The sequence below is a fragment of the Typopeltis vanoorti genome, chromosome 22 (assembly GCF_054136105.1).
Source record: "Typopeltis vanoorti isolate ZY-2024b chromosome 22, IOZ_Tvanoo_1.0, whole genome shotgun sequence".
Taxonomy (NCBI): domain Eukaryota; kingdom Metazoa; phylum Arthropoda; class Arachnida; order Uropygi; family Thelyphonidae; genus Typopeltis; species Typopeltis vanoorti.
In genome coordinates, this window is record NC_143570.1 from 6,072,574 (window position 1) to 6,088,502 (window position 15,929).

The 15,929-nt window shown below is 36.7% G+C and overlaps 1 protein-coding gene across 4 annotated transcripts in view; it reads left to right on the forward strand.

Moving 5' to 3' along the window:
* The first annotated feature begins 2,146 nt into the window (after window positions 1–2,146).
* LOC150094133 (CBP80/20-dependent translation initiation factor-like) overlaps window positions 2,147–15,929 on the forward strand; it is a 145,166-nt gene continuing 131,383 nt past the window's right edge. Inside the window, exon 1 of one of the 4 annotated variants that reach the window (XM_090412241.1) lies at window positions 2,147–2,841. The gene's annotated coding sequence lies outside the window, so the exon portion shown is untranslated. The remainder of the gene's footprint in view (window positions 2,842–15,929) is intronic. The other 3 variants (XM_090412239.1, XM_090412240.1, XM_090412238.1) reach the window with 3 other exon arrangements.

A 15,929-nucleotide genomic window follows, 5' to 3' on the forward strand; every position in this document is an offset into this window, starting at 1 on the left:
TTGAAGTTTAGGGGGAACATTGTAAAAGTGGCTAAATCAGCTCATCAAAATCACTTGGATGCTGAAGAATACTTTGACGAGCAGAGACAAGCAAGTTATTGTTCCTCTGTATTCAGTCTTGATAAGACCCCATCTTGATTACTGTGCCCAGATTTGCTCACCTAGCTTTTTCCTTGATGGGGAGGAGGTTGAGAGGATCCAGAGGTGAGTGACCAAGATGATAGCAGGTCTCTGGAATGAACCTTATGAAAAAATAGGTTGAAGATTTGTGGGTTGCAGGAATTGGTTGATAGGCGGAAAAGGGGAGATATGATTGAGACATTCAAATTGCTGAAGGATTTCTATATGATTAATTCAGAGGATATTTTTGAGAACAGGACTAGGGGACATCAATGGAAGCTGGACAAGAGTGTGGTTAGTAAGGGTGTCAGAGCTGGGTTTTTTACTTTCAGAGTGGTGACTGAGTGGAATAAGCTGCCTGAGTCTGCTGTGGGTGCTATGACAGTGAATGAGTTCAAGGCAAAGTATGATAGACACTGACTGTGTGAATGTCAAATAATTGTGATGGACATGATGTTTAGGGCCTACCTCGATGAGTCTAAGGACTTCTTGGAGTCGCCCGTAATAATAATAAATAATAATAATAATAATAAAGTGTCTAACATTCGGGCCAATCATTATCAGAATCTGCTTCCTTTTGATCACGTGGATCTTCGGTCTTAATTTCATGATCCTTTTCACCAAAGTGTATTTCTGGTGCTAGTTTTCTGTTTTACAGGATCACAAGTAGATACAACAATTTCTGCTTCTTCAGCCTTCCTTTTTTACTCATTGTCATTAACTACTTATTTTACTCATTTTGAACAATGATTGCACTGATTTAACTTAGATTAATTTAAAACTCACGTAAACACCTGCCTGTTGCAGAGTGAATATAGAACTGATAAACTGATATTGGAAGCAATCGGAAGTGAACACTATTTCCTGTTTCCGGTTGCATACCAACCTATGAAACAGGAAAGCAGGGTACCAACTTATGAGTAATCAAACTGAAAATTCAATTCGTGAACACAGTACCATCTACCAGAATAATTATAATACATTTTGCTCTCAATAAATCGCAAATTTTTAAAAACTTTAGAAAAAAGGTGCCGGTACTGTGTACTGCCAGAAAAAGCACTGATGATAATAATAATAATAATAATAATAATAATAATAATAATAATAATAATAATAATAATAATAATAATAATAATAATAATAATAATAGCCTGAACAACAAGCACTCATACTTACTATATGTAGTTTCCTGGACGTCCCACCCCACTCTTGTTCATGCTATATTCCATTATAAAATATTATTTGAAAATAGAACCCGTTTTCGATCATAAAGCCTGTGTAGCTCAGTGAGGTGACTCTTGCATTCTCTGCGCCAGGCTGCTCGAAGATAGAGTTTAGTTCAAGTATAGTTGCTGAACTGGAGGAACTTTTCCTAAGCCTGTTTTCGACCGGTTCCCCAGTTAGTCGATCGCTGGCTAAGAGATCGACCAACTGGACAAGAGGATTTTTTTCTGCATGAAACTTGATGTTTTCGTTCCATAAACTCAAGAAAATCGATTGTAGAACCGAAATTATTTCAGACAGTAAGACATACTTTAGGATTTGGTACCAAACGATGGCAACCCTTGTTTGACCGTCTCTTCATTGTTCCCGCTTATAATTAGTGATAGTCATGGGCCAGCTATTTGTGACTGGCTACTGGTGGAGATTGAACTGCCTACTCAGTCTCCAAAAGCTGGATTGGTAAAAGGACTCGCCTGCTCCCAGTAAAAGGCGTTAGCTGATTATAATTATGATTATTATTTTCTTTTATAAAATGTAACTAGATAATTAAAACACGGTTGCCATGTAACAAAGTTCATCCTGCTTCTTAAAGATTACGTTCCACAACCAATTCTTGTATATTGATATTGTATATTGTGCACCGATTGGTCACTGGGTTTCGTGGTGACGAGGATATGTTCGAAACAGAAAAGATTACCAAAGGTGGTAAGTTGTGGTCTTTGGAATGTTGAGTATGAAGAGAGATTCAAATAATGTAAATTGCAAAGCCTTATGAATAGGAGGAGGGGAGATATGATTGCGACATATAAGTTAGTCAGAGGTTGTTACCAGGTTAACACGGAAGAAATTTTTCATAGAATGGTAGGGGGGTAGTTAGAACAAGAGGCCATTCCTAGAAACTGTATAAGCAGGATTGAGCAGAAGATTCTTTCCATGGAGAGTGGAGTATATTGTTTGTTGTGAATGTAGACACATTGGATCGGTTTAAGGTGCAGTTGGATGAACTTTGTGTGTGATGGTGTAATGAGTCTTTGACTCTCTGAATTCAGATGTTAATAATCATAATGACGGTGCTAATTTCTCCATAACCTTGATCACCACTCTAGAAGGCAAGATAGTCTATAATTCTATGTACCTGCTTTTGTGCTACCATTGTACAGTTGGCACTATCATTTTCTTCATTAGTATTCTTCAAATAGCAAGATTTTCATTAAATAACAAAATCAAAGCTATGGTCTATTACTTAGGACACTCCGCTTCTCGTAAAGTGTGGAGAAATCCTGTTTAATCCTCACAAAATTGCCCTTTGAAAGATGGGGGCGGGGAGAGTAGTTACCTACTTTAGAATACTATACGAATTGAGTATTTGGTAGTTTCCCTGCGGAAGGCTGAATGATAATATAAGTAACAACATATGCATTTATTTATTTTTAAATGGGCTGAATAACGTAAAGAATGCAGTAAACGAAATTCGAGATCAGATATAAGCGTGATCAGGTAAGTGATAATAATTGTGCGATGGATATAAGCGTCATTACAACTGTCTTGATTTCATGTTCTGTAAAGAAAATATACCATAGCATGTTAAGTCAGTCATATTTTAAAGGTAAAGTCTGAAAAAAAAACGCACGCACACACACGAAAGAACTATAATAAGTAAATCAGTTATAATAGTAGTATTTATTATCGTTAATTTTTTAAAAGTAACTTCTATAAATGTTATATTCCCGTAGCCCGAAATTAGCATACGGTGTATAGTGAATAATGGAATAAGGCCTAATCTCTCTTGAAATGACAGTTGTGTTGATAATAAAAAATAATACATTTCTGTTTATAATAAAGCATATGCCTCCTGATAAAGCTGTTATAGAATGAATAATTATCAGATTATCACCATAGCTCTGATTGCTGCATTTACAACGCATTGTTATACAGCTTTGATTATAATGCATATAATATTAAACCATAATATGCAATATATGTATTTTATAGCATATAGAATTATTGAATATAATGCGTTATATTTAAGAAGCTGACTTCACTTCAGATAAAGAATCTTATTTCTAAAAACATCCCTTAAATTGCAGCTTATAGGCAAGAATTACAAAAAGATAATACCCTGGTTACTAAATTGTCAGTTATTTATCACACTCCTCTTCTCTTAAAGTGCAGAGAAATTCTATTTAATTCAGGATTGTTCCAGGAAGTTCTGGGTGCAAAAATTCATGACATTAGCCATGTCATCTGTTTGCAAAAAGTTAAGTCAAAGGAAATGATTGTCTTGGTTGGTACAAATGATTTGAGAGGTGAGGAGTATTGTATGAGGGAGGATGTTAAGTAGTTCTTAGAAGAGTCAAAACTGAAGAGCAGAGAAGGTGAAGATTTGTAAGTCTCCTACCACGTTATGATACAGGCAAACTGAGGAGGAGGGTGTGATAGCCAATGAGTCTATATGTAGATTATTTAGAAGGAATGATATAGAATCTATGGTCTGTGTTTGATGGAAAGAAGGATTTGTACAATGCTGATGGACTGCATCCAAATGGTTTTGGTCAGGTGTCTAGAGAGCTTTGTTCACTGAGCATGCTGAAGTGCAAATTCAGAGAAACTGAAGCCATTGGGGCAGAAGCAAGTGAGATTGTGTGACGTCACCCATGAAGCGAGCGAGTGAGTGCAAGAATGACCAAGTGAGGAATCTAGTCTCTCCAGCAAGGGCCTAAAGGGATGCTGCAGTTTCAATATACTAATACCAGAAGTATCAGGAACAAGGAGGAGTTTTTGGCATTGATTTGTGCAACTAATGCCAGATGCCTATAATTTTTGGCAAGACTTGGTTAACAGCAGATGGGGTAGTTACTGGGATAGAATGTGAAGGGTTTGATATTTTCAGAGAAGATAGAATGGGGGGGGGGGTGATACTGATGATAGCAGATGAATTGTAGCTAAAAAGAATAGGAGATGACAATTTATTTGAAGCAGTCTGATGTGAGATGAGGCCAGTAAGACAAAATATACAGTTGGTTGTTTCTATAGGCCAGGGAGTTCCACAGATGATCTGGAAGAAATGCATTGCCAAATTAGCACAATGAGTACAGGTAAATAACATACATTCCCCACACTTCTCTGAACTGTGGGGAATGTATGTCTTCATTAAGCAGGAAACTTGCAGCCTGTCCTAGCGGCAGCCATGCCTTTTGGTCTTTTGCCAAAGCAATTGGTCGCAACTTTTGCCCTACACTACTCCCACCCCTATCATACCTAGATGGCTCAATTGCAACATCACCCACAGAAAAAGCTAATCTCCTGGCTTCACACTTTGCCTCCAATGCACGCATAACTGACAATGGCAAATGCCTCACAGTTATTCCAACTGCCCAACATACAATGCCTCCTGTATCCTTTTCATAAACCCGTTGAAAGAGATCATAAACCTGTTGTCAAAATTACTCAAAAAAAAAAGCTCCTGGCCCTGATGGCATTCCTCCAATTGTCCTGAAGGTCTGCAGCAGAACTGACTCCTATCCTGTGCCGTCTGTACACACTCTCTTACTCCACTATATATCCCAAAGTCTGGAAATTGGCCTATATTCAACCCATTCCCAAAAAGGGTGACAAATCATTGCCTTCTAACTACCTCCCTATCTCACTCACCTCAATCTTATCTAAAGTGATGGAGAAAACCATCAATTCTCAACTTCTACTCTACCTTGAAGGTACCCAGCTATTAAGCGACCACCAGTACGGATTCCGTCAATGCCGATCAACAGGTGACCTGCTCTTATATATCTCCCATCTCTGGACATATGCCATGGGAAAATTTGGCGAATCCTAAGTAGTTGCACTTGATATCTCTAAAGCCTTTGACCGGATCTTGCACAAAGGCTTACTGAGCAAACTTCCATCATTTGGACGATGGACTTCTGCAGATGGATTGCCAGTTTCCTGTCTGGATGCACACTATGTGTAATGGTAGATGGCTCCCTATCCTCTCACTATACAACTAATGCTGGGGTCCCACAAGGTTTAGTTCTCTCACCGACCCTCTTCCTTCTATACATCAATGATCTACTTCAGTTGACCTCCAACCCAATACACAGTTTTGCAGATGACAGCACATTGCACTCCTCCCTTTCATTTGATAAACCTTACCCTACACAACTCACTTCAACCCACAGAACATCAACCACAACTTCCCTTAATTCAGACCTCTAAGACATCCTCCAATGGGACTCAGATAACCTCGTCAACTTCAACACTAGTAAAACACAGTTCTGTCTTATTTCCCACAAAAAAGAACCATTTTCCCCCAGTATTATTTTGATAACACTCAAATTACCAGACAAGATGAAATTTCTCTTCTCGGAATTACCATGACATCAGGCCTCTCCTGGCATAAACACATCACAACCATTGTCCTCAGCTTCCAAAAAACTAGGCTTTCTCTTTCGCTCAAGACGTTACTTCACTTCAAAACAGCTGTTAACCTTATATAAATCACAAATCCACCCAGCTATCGAATACTGTTCCCACATTTGGAGTGGGGCTCCTAAAAGCTCCCTCAAAATGCTTGACTAGAGGAGAGCAATTAGACTGATAAATGATCCATCTCTTACCAACTCACTCCCCCCACTTTCACATAGACGTTTAGTCTCTGCAATTTGTATATTCTATATTATTAGATATATGAAGAGCCAAAGGCTTCAATTCGGCGACATATATAACTTGTTTAAGTTAAGGGATATTACATCCCATATAGTTTCTTAGCCGAATAAGAAACTCAAAGAGTTTCATGCCGAATATAGTAGAAACTATATATATAAAGTTCGGCGATTCCAAGCGTAAGCAAATACCTGGATACAGCAGCAACTGACCCTAGAGTTCGGCGATTCCAAGCGTAAGCAAATACCTGGATACAGCAGCAACTGACCCTAAAGGTAGTGCAAGCTGAGGCAACTCATGTCAAAGGTGGAGCAAGCTCCGATCACTATTCTTGATATTTACCCATAATGTGAACTTGGCTCCTAGGAGCTGTATTATTGTTCGACATTATGAGAGAAGGTCACTACCCAGACCGGTTTCAACCTTTATTGAGGTCTCATCAGTGAGTAGGCATATTCTACAAATATTTTCATGGAAAATGCTCATCTGAAGCAGCATCAATAATTCCCCCACTCTGTACTAAACCCATTGGAACATGTACATCTACCTCCCAACATCCCTTCACAGTACACCTTGAAACCCACAGAACAAGTTTCTTTTCCTCCTCCTTCATCCCTGTTACTGCTGTACTGTGGAACAGTCTTCCCCCTGATGTATTTCCCAAGGAATACAATATACAGGCTTTTAAGTCAACAAGTTTCTCCTTTCCCATCTCACTACCCATATATGGTACTGAAGTACTATAGATGGACCAGCCAACCTCTCGTATATGGGCCCAACATAAAAAAAACAAACAAAACAGTGATTATTATGGGGGACTTCAACTATGGAAATATAGACTGGAAGGAAGATTGAGCACATGGCAGGAAAGAAATAGAATTTATACACCTACTAAGAGATAATTATTTAAGGCAGCATGTGATGGAGGGGAATAGAGGTGGAAGAGTATTGGACCTGGTCATAGGATGACCAGGTGACCATATTGCCTCCAGTTGGTGAAAGTGACATTGTGGTCTTGACCTGGGAGATTGTACAACATGAGGAATATTCTGTCAAGAAGGAGTATATGTGAAACTACATGGCAGGTGATTATGACAAGCTTAGGAAGAAGCTTAAATCTGTATCATGGCATATCATCCTTATCACTGCATGATAAGGATGTTAGTGGTGTATGGGAGATAGTTAAGGATCATCTAGAGGAAGCAATATTAAATTGTATACCTAAGATGAGGAATGTTAATCAGGTAGGAGTAGATGGATGAATAATATCATTAAGCATGAGCTGCAAAAGAAGAAAATGCCATGGAAGGTATATAAAGAGAAAGGTGACTAGCAAACTCATGATCAATACAAGGCTTAGGTAAGAAAGGTGACCAGCATGGCAAGGAAGGCAAAATCAGATTATGAGAATTTAGCCAAGCAGGCCAAAGGCAATCCCAAAGAGGTCTTTCATTACATGGCAAGTAAGAGGAAGAATGACTATGGAAGATTAACCTTAATGAGTGATGATGGTCACGAGGAGACAGAAGCAGAAAAAATAGTTGAATTACTAAGTGACCACTTTGCAAGGGTATACATCTTTGTGAGGTTACTGCTTTAACGTGTGTAAGAGACACTGATGTGGGACCAGAGGTGGATGAATTGGAGGTTCTTAGGATATTGCAGAATCTCAATGTAAATACAGTTGTGGGATTAGATGGAATGTCAGCTAGGGTTTTGTGCAAATGTGCAAGGGAACTGGCAATGCCTCTGACTAGGCTCTTTAATTTAAGCCTCAATTCTGGTAGAATTCCAAGGGAGTTCAAAGGGCAAAATAATTCCCTTGCATAAGGGAGGTTCTAAGACTGCAGTAGCAAATTATGGACCAATCAGTATCTCATGGGGATGGACATGGCACAGGTGGCTGCTAGATAGATATCAAAAGGTGGTATATGAATGAGCAGAATTGAGATGAAAACAGCTGACTAGTGGTGTGCCACTAGGTTTAGTGCTGGGACCATTGCTATTTAATTTAAATGATATAGGAAATAACCTGAAAGAACATGTTCAGTTGTTTGCTGATAATGCAAAATTAGGTAGAGTAGTAGTTAATCAAGGTGATGTGGAGAGCTTGCAAGACGATTTAAACAGGCTGTCAGTATGGGCAAAATGTAATTAGTGTCATTTTCATGTGGAGAAACGTGAAGTTATGCATTTGGGGATTAATATCATTTTGGGAATTTTGCTAAGGTAGTCCATTAGATTACTTATTTTGGGAATAAGTAATCTAAAGTAAGTAATATGTCCTCTAAAGTAGTCCATTAGATTACTTGGCTATTAAAGAACACATCAACATGTAGAGATAAGGAAGTTGTTATTCCTTATTATAAGGCTTTGATATACCCACATCTGGATTACTGTGCTCAAGTCTAGTCCCCTGGGTTTCTTGGGGATGAGGAAGCAGCAGAGAGAGGATTCACAGGCAAATGACTAAGATGGTGAGTGACTTGTGGAATGTTTCCTGTGAGGATAGATTGGGGATGTGTGTGAATTGCATTAGTTGGTTGATAGGAGAAAAAGAGGGGATATGTTAGAAACATTTAAGTTACTTAAAGGGTTTTATAGGATTGATACAGCAGAAATGTTACAGTACTTGGCTAGAGGGACCAGAACAAGGGGTCATCCCTGGAAGTTGAATAAAGGTGTGGTTAGTAGGGGTGTGAGGACTAGATATTTTGCTTGGAGAGTTGTGAATGAGTGCAATGGGTTGCCAGAGTCACTTGTGAGTGCTTTGTCTGTTAATGGGTTCAAGGAGAGGTATCATAGACTGTGTGGATAGATTGGGTCTCCCATGATGAGTCTTTGGACACCATGGAAATGCTAGTATTATACCAATACAGCATTTGGAGAGGATTAAGATTGGGAGCAACCAAAATGATGACCAGTCCTTGGAGATTTCCTTATGAGGATGGGCTACAAAGTGTAATTGATAAACAGTAAGGAGGGCAAATTATAGCAATATTGTTACTTATTAAAGGGATTTTAATAGAATAAATGCAAAGACAAAGAAATGGAGAGATTTAACCCTTCTGACCTTGAACAATTTCTGTTCAAACAGTTGTAGATAAGGAAAGGAAGAAATAGAACAAATGCTGAGGAAATTTTCCAGTATTCATGACTACCTGTGACAATCTAGTTTAGATTGCCATAGGTGGTCATGAATGCCCTATCATTGAATTAATTTATGGAGAGATATGATAGGTATTGTATGAATAATGGTTAGTGTGGACCTCATGTGTAGTAATAATAATAAGTCTGAAAGAACCTAGTTGCTTTTAAAATATTATTTTGCAAAGTCTTCTTCTCTCATCCATCATCTATGTGGATGATGATGAGGCTGAATGAACTCTTTCCACTTCTGTCTGTCCTTGGGGAGTCTGAACAATTCTGTCCAGTTTGGTGTTGCTTGTTGTGATTTGGGTTCTTCCATTGTTGTATACAGGACTTTAGTTGGTAATCTATTTGCAAATTACTAGATAATAATTCTAATTTAAGTTATAATTCAACATTCACATAATAATAATAACGTTAAAAAGGATCCTACCTATATTCCATTTAAATAGAGTAAATTGGAGAGTTTAATATGAGAGACGTGCAGGCCAAGTGGTTAGTGTATCCACTCTCCAGCCAAAAGGTTGCGGGTTCGAATCCTGCCATGGACATGGATGTTTGTGATTGTCTTTCTTTGAAAATACTGGTGATGATGGTTGGTGGAAGATGGTGTTGGTGTAGTTTCAGTTCGTTGTAGTAGGTGAATTGAGTGGTATAGACAGAGTTGTAGAGTAGGTGTCCTCCCTCAATGAGTCTTTGGACTCCCTGGAGGTGTTGCATAAGTCTAGTGACCTCCATGAGGTCTACTGATAACTAACTTTCAGATAGTTATTGTAATAACAATGATTATCTGAAATTTTGTATATGTGTGGGAGGGAGGAAAATATGAGCTCTTTTCTGTGAATCCCCACATCTTTTACATTATATAACCTGAGGTTTGAAAAATATAATCAGCATTAGTTTTAACTTTAACTCACTTTTTAAACTAATATGGCAGTAATTAAATATAACTATCATAATCTTGAGAGAATCATGTATAATCATGTTGGAGATTTATTTTCCACTTGGTTAGACTATAATAAATTTAGTTTAATCCTTTATCCAAGTGTAAGCAAACAAAGTTTGCACCTGAAGATACTTCAGACGTCCTGGTTTGACTGGGACTGTCCTGGTTTGAAGGTATGGTCCCGGCCAGTTTGTCATTTTGTCCCGGTTATTTGGTAAAAATTTAAAAGTGCAGAATATACACGCAGTAGTACAAAAAGTGCAGTCTCGGAAAATAGCGATTAGGCAACACAAATATCCCACTTTGACTCTAGCTTGTACGCTGTGTCGCAAGTCATTGTTGAGCATGCGCAATCTTATTTGAGTTTAGATTGCAAGTCAGTGTTTCTTTTCGGCATGTTGTTTGTGATTTTTTTTTACTTCATCAAATTAATGTAACCCCAAAATGCCAAAAAGAAACTGTGTTTACAGATGAATTAAAAAAGGATTATTCGTTTTTGAAAAAAAGTTTGTGGTCATATTGACAAAGTGAAATGTGAACAGTGCTCTTCAGAATTTTCTGTGGCATGGTGGGCGTTCGGACATAAAAAATCACTTGACATGTGCGAAACATAAGGCTAGTCTAGCAGCGGCAGGAACTTCCTCTAAGATATTGTCATATTTTAAAGGTGCCGATCCAAGTGACAAAGAATTTTTAATAGCTGCTAGCTAAAGAAGCAACTTTTGCATTTCATGTTGCTATTCACAATCTCTGCTTTAAGTCTGCCGATTGTTCATCTAAATTGATATCAAAGCTTTTTGAAACAAAGTTTAGACTGGGTAGAACAAAATGTGAAGCTGTCATTGTTAATGTGATTGAGCCACTGTTGTTTCAGAAACTTTGTGAAGATTTAAACAAAACAAATTTTGTGACAATATCAATTGATTCTTCCAAGAGGAAAGAAATTAAAACTGTGCCATGCGTTGTGTAGTATTTTGCACCAGATTGTGGAGTAAAAGTTAGACTTTTAGTCGATTCCCGGTGAAACTGCAGAAATACTGACAAATCATTTAATGTCAGTTATGAAAACTCATAATATAACAAAAAAAAATTATTGGATTTTGTGGAGATAACTGCAATACCAATTTTGGGGTTGTGAAACAGAGGAAAAAACAATATTTAGTCGATTGAAGAAGGAACTAGGAAGAAATATTGTGGGCATTGGTTGTGGTGCTCACATCGTTCACAACTGTCTTCAAACTGCAGTTGATGTTCTTCCTATTGAAATAGAAGCTTTAGTAGTCAAAATTTATAAATATTTGCACATTTATACAGTTCGAGTCACTCAACTAAAAGTGTTCTGTGAATTTGTAGACGTAGAGTATAAAAAGGTTCTTCAACATGGCAACACCCATTTTCTTTCACTACTTCCAGCTATTGACAGAATACTTGAAATCTATGAGGAACTGAAATCATATTTTATTTCACAAGAACACTGTCTGGTGATAACAAAACAGTTCTTTGATAATGATTGTGGTGAAATGTATTTGTGGTTTGTGCACGGGCAACTCAAATTGTTTAACAAATCTATCTTGATTATGGAAAGTACAAAAGCGAGTCCAACAGATATTGTCATTGAACTTAGAAAATTAAAAACAAATCTTGAGGAAAGGCGTGATAATAAATTTATACCTCAAGAAGCCAAAAAAGCTTTTTAGAATACTGGAAAATACTGGAAGTATTAATATAATATTACAAGAGTTTACAAAAGTTTATGACCGATGTCTTTCTTACATTGAGCTTTGGGGAAACAATTTTGGTGGAGCAGAATCTTTTACTTGGATAAACAACAACAAATTAACTTGGTCGGAAATCAAAACTTCAGGTGAAAAAATTAATGGAACTCTTGCAAATAATGCAATAAACATGGATGAACTGTTTGATGAAGTGGTGATTGCAAAAGCTTTTTGGTCGGCAAACTATGACATTTTGAAAAATGCAAGTTGCGAGGAAAAATTGATACAACTATTCAGTCATTTCAAAGAAAAGAACATTTCATTTCCCAATCTTGTCCAAATTATAGAATACATTTTCAGCCTGCCAGGCACATCTTCACCTCTTGAAAGGATATTCTCAATAATGAATAACATATGGTCTGAAGAAAGAGGTAGAATGACTGAAGCAACAGTAAAAGCTGTATTGCGCTGCAAACTTAATAGTGAACTAAATTGTAGTGAATTTTTCAACGTGATAACAAAGAATTTTTAAAGAAAGTTCACGGTAGTGATAAATATTAATAACTTTTTAATAATAAGTTATGTTCAGTTAAGAGTAATTAAAAATTATTACTATGAAATGTTGTTTTTTGTTAACCACTCGGTAAGTACTTAGCGTAGAAGACGTTACTTTATGTTTTGAGCAAACTCTCAGAAATGTCCCGGTTTGATAAAAAAAAAAAAAAAAAATTTTATGGTAAATCTAATTAAACTAAATTTATTATTGTCATGTTTAATCAAATCTCTCAGTAAAACTGGAAACTTGAATGTTTTATTATTTTATTAAAAGTTAATTATTTTTTAAACAGATATTTAAAAAAAATTGTACATATTTCCTAATTTATTTTCTCTGTGAGAGAAAACATAGTTCTTACCTTTCTCTTGACTAGAAACAAACTTAACTTTCATGGATGACCCAGTGTTCTCTTCCCCATCTTCCATATAACAAAAAATTTCATCAGAAATTTAGCAACTTTTGTGAAAACATCATACACCCGAGAATGGCTGTATGGATAGACGTTGTTGGAAAACATCTAGGACAAGAAAAAATGAAACGATTAAAGCTAATTGGTGAGACAAGATGGTCAGGAAAATCCAATGCAGTAACAACTATTTTGGACTTTTTGATGATGCTGCTGGCAGTACTTTTGTAAATCTATTGACATTCTTATTATTATTGTTATTATTCAGGCGCCTCCATGGAGTCAAAAGACTCATCGTGGGAGGTCCTTCCTAAGAACATAAAGTCTGTCAAGACTCATCGAGTGGAGGTCCCCCCCCTAAGAAACACAAAGTCTATCATACCATTCCTTAAACTCATTGACCATTCTCGCCCTCACCACTCCATCAGGCAATGCATTCCACGGCTCAGCCACTCTCCATGATACAAGATTCAGACAAGTTTAATGCAAAAACAAAACAAGAAGCAAATGTTTTATTTCAAAGTCTTCTAAAGTCTGAAACAATTTTGACAGCCTTTACTAGTATATATTTCGTTCTTGATAACGAAACTACAGTCCTTATAAAGTTATTTACAGACAAGTGGTTTACCTATGTTTACTGCATGGGGTTTAATAGATTGAGCTACAACAAAGTTGCAAGAATAGACAAGAACATTTTATAATGTTCACTGCAAGGCATTGGAATTTGTAAATAAATGTAATGACACGATTTCACAGTTGAATATGGATGAAAATCAAACACTGGAAATTGACTCTTCGGAAACAGCATTGCCAGTTAAGAGGCAGAGGAAGAAGAAAAGGATGGCAGATGAGATTATAGATGATGAAGGAAATTCCTCAGATTCTCTAGCTGATTTTCGAGTAAATGTGTTTAACCTAATAATGGACCGCATTGTCCAGTCATTAGATTCATACTTTGTTCAACACAAAGAGTTGTATAAATTGTTTTTGCTTAGACCCAGCAAGGTTTAAAACTATTGTAGGGAAGGGCCTTGAAGATGAAGCATTGGAAGGTATTAAGTTGTCTCCACAAATCAGCAAAGATCAAATAATATTGGAATTGTTTTCTTTTGCTTCAAACTTTGATGTATTAAAGCTTTTGCTTAATGATGGTGAGAATATGGATTCCAGTTGCAACAAGTGTTAAATTTGTAGCACTTGCCCATCGTGTGTACTAAACATTCTGGCATCCAACAGATTTCATGACAAGGCATATGATAATCTTTATGAACACTATAAAGTCATCTGCACACTATCAGTTACTCATTCCAATGTGAGAAGACATATCCAAAGCTAAAGATCATAATGACAAGATTAAGAAATTCACTGTCTGAGGGGAATTTGGAATCATATATGTTGCTATCCAATGAAAAGGAATTGTTAGATGAATTGGATGCAGAAGCTCTTAATATAGCGGACTATATGAAATATGCTTTTGAACTACATGCTAATCTGTAAAATGTTCAGTATAAGCAAACTATTTAAAAATATCCACCATTTATTTAAAATTTAAAAAAAATAATTAAAAAATTCAATTATAACAATCTGTATTTACATTTAGTATCTACTGTCTACTGCCAGTAATATGTACAATATATGTACATTATAATTACTAAAAATATACATTTATTTCACAAAAATTTTAATTGTATCTTTTTTCCACTTATGTATTTTTTGAAAATTTTATTTATTTCTTATAAAAATTAAATGATAGCCTTATAGTTGTGGATGAGGCTCATTTGTCTCTTGGCAACCAATATTTTTAGACCCAGTCTGCCACTGCATATAACACCCATTCAAAAGTTTATAGACCTATCATATCATCCCTCTTTCTCCTATTTAGCAGTCTGTAATCCACATGCTTGCAATCTGTCCTCATAATCTAAATTCCATAATACAGATATAATCTTTGTAACCCTTTGCAATTGAGAAACACGCGCAATTTACAGACAAAAAAATAGTAGTCATGGTTGTCAGTAGATGGCATTGGTGTAGGTAATGATGGTAGTGGCGGTTTGCTGTAGTTGTTGGATTAAGTGGGGGAGACGGAGAATTGTAGAGTAGGTCCCTCCCTCGAGTCTTTGGACTCCTTGGAGGTGTCACATAGTAAAAATAATAATTTATACAGTATTAATGTTTCAGTTGAACAGATGAGGATATAGTAACTACATATTAATAAAAAATGATTATTATTATTATTATTATTGCAGACCTTCAGGGAGTCAGTTACATTTCAAGGGAGGCTATAAATTGCCCAAACCAGCTGTCATACTTTCCTTTAAATTCATTCACACTAGATGCACTCACTACCCCTAAAGGCAAACTATTCCACATGCTTACAATCTGCCCGCTTAATCTAAATCTCATAATCGGATATAATCTTTGTAACTCTTCTTAGCACCCGTTCCACTGCTTCTTTTTCACCTTGGAACACGACACCAAATTTGCACACAATAATCCAGGTGTGGTCTTATCAAGGCCTTATAAAGAGTCAAAATGACTTCCTTATCCTTAGATGTCAAGATTTGCTTCAACATCTCATTTATCCTTGTTGTACTTGCATTTTTTTCTGTGACCTTTGAACTTCAAATTCCTATCCAGCATTATGCCAAGATCCCTAGCTCCATCAGTTTTTTGTAGCATCACCCCACTACAAAATGCTGATGAATGCTGCTAGAAATCTCATCAGACCATAGTGCATAACTTTACACTTACTAACATTAAACTGACAGCCATTTTCATTTGCCCAAATTTCTAACCTATTCAAATCATTTTGTAAGCACTGGATATCAGTAGCATCCCTGATTACCCTGCCTATCTTGACATCATCGGCAAACAATTGCACATCTCGTGTTAGACCCTTCCTGATATCATTAGCATATAGATTGAACAACAGTGACCCAAGGACTGAACCCTGAGATACACCACTAGTCACCTTAAATCTGACAGATTCATACTCACTGAAAACTTTCTATTTGTTTTTCAGCCATGCACCGATCCAAGTCAAGAGTTTATATTCTAATCCAATATTCTCCAGTTTATGCAACTTGTGTGGTATCCTATCAAATGCCTTAGAAAAATCCAACATTATCATTGTGTATCCATTCCCTTTAT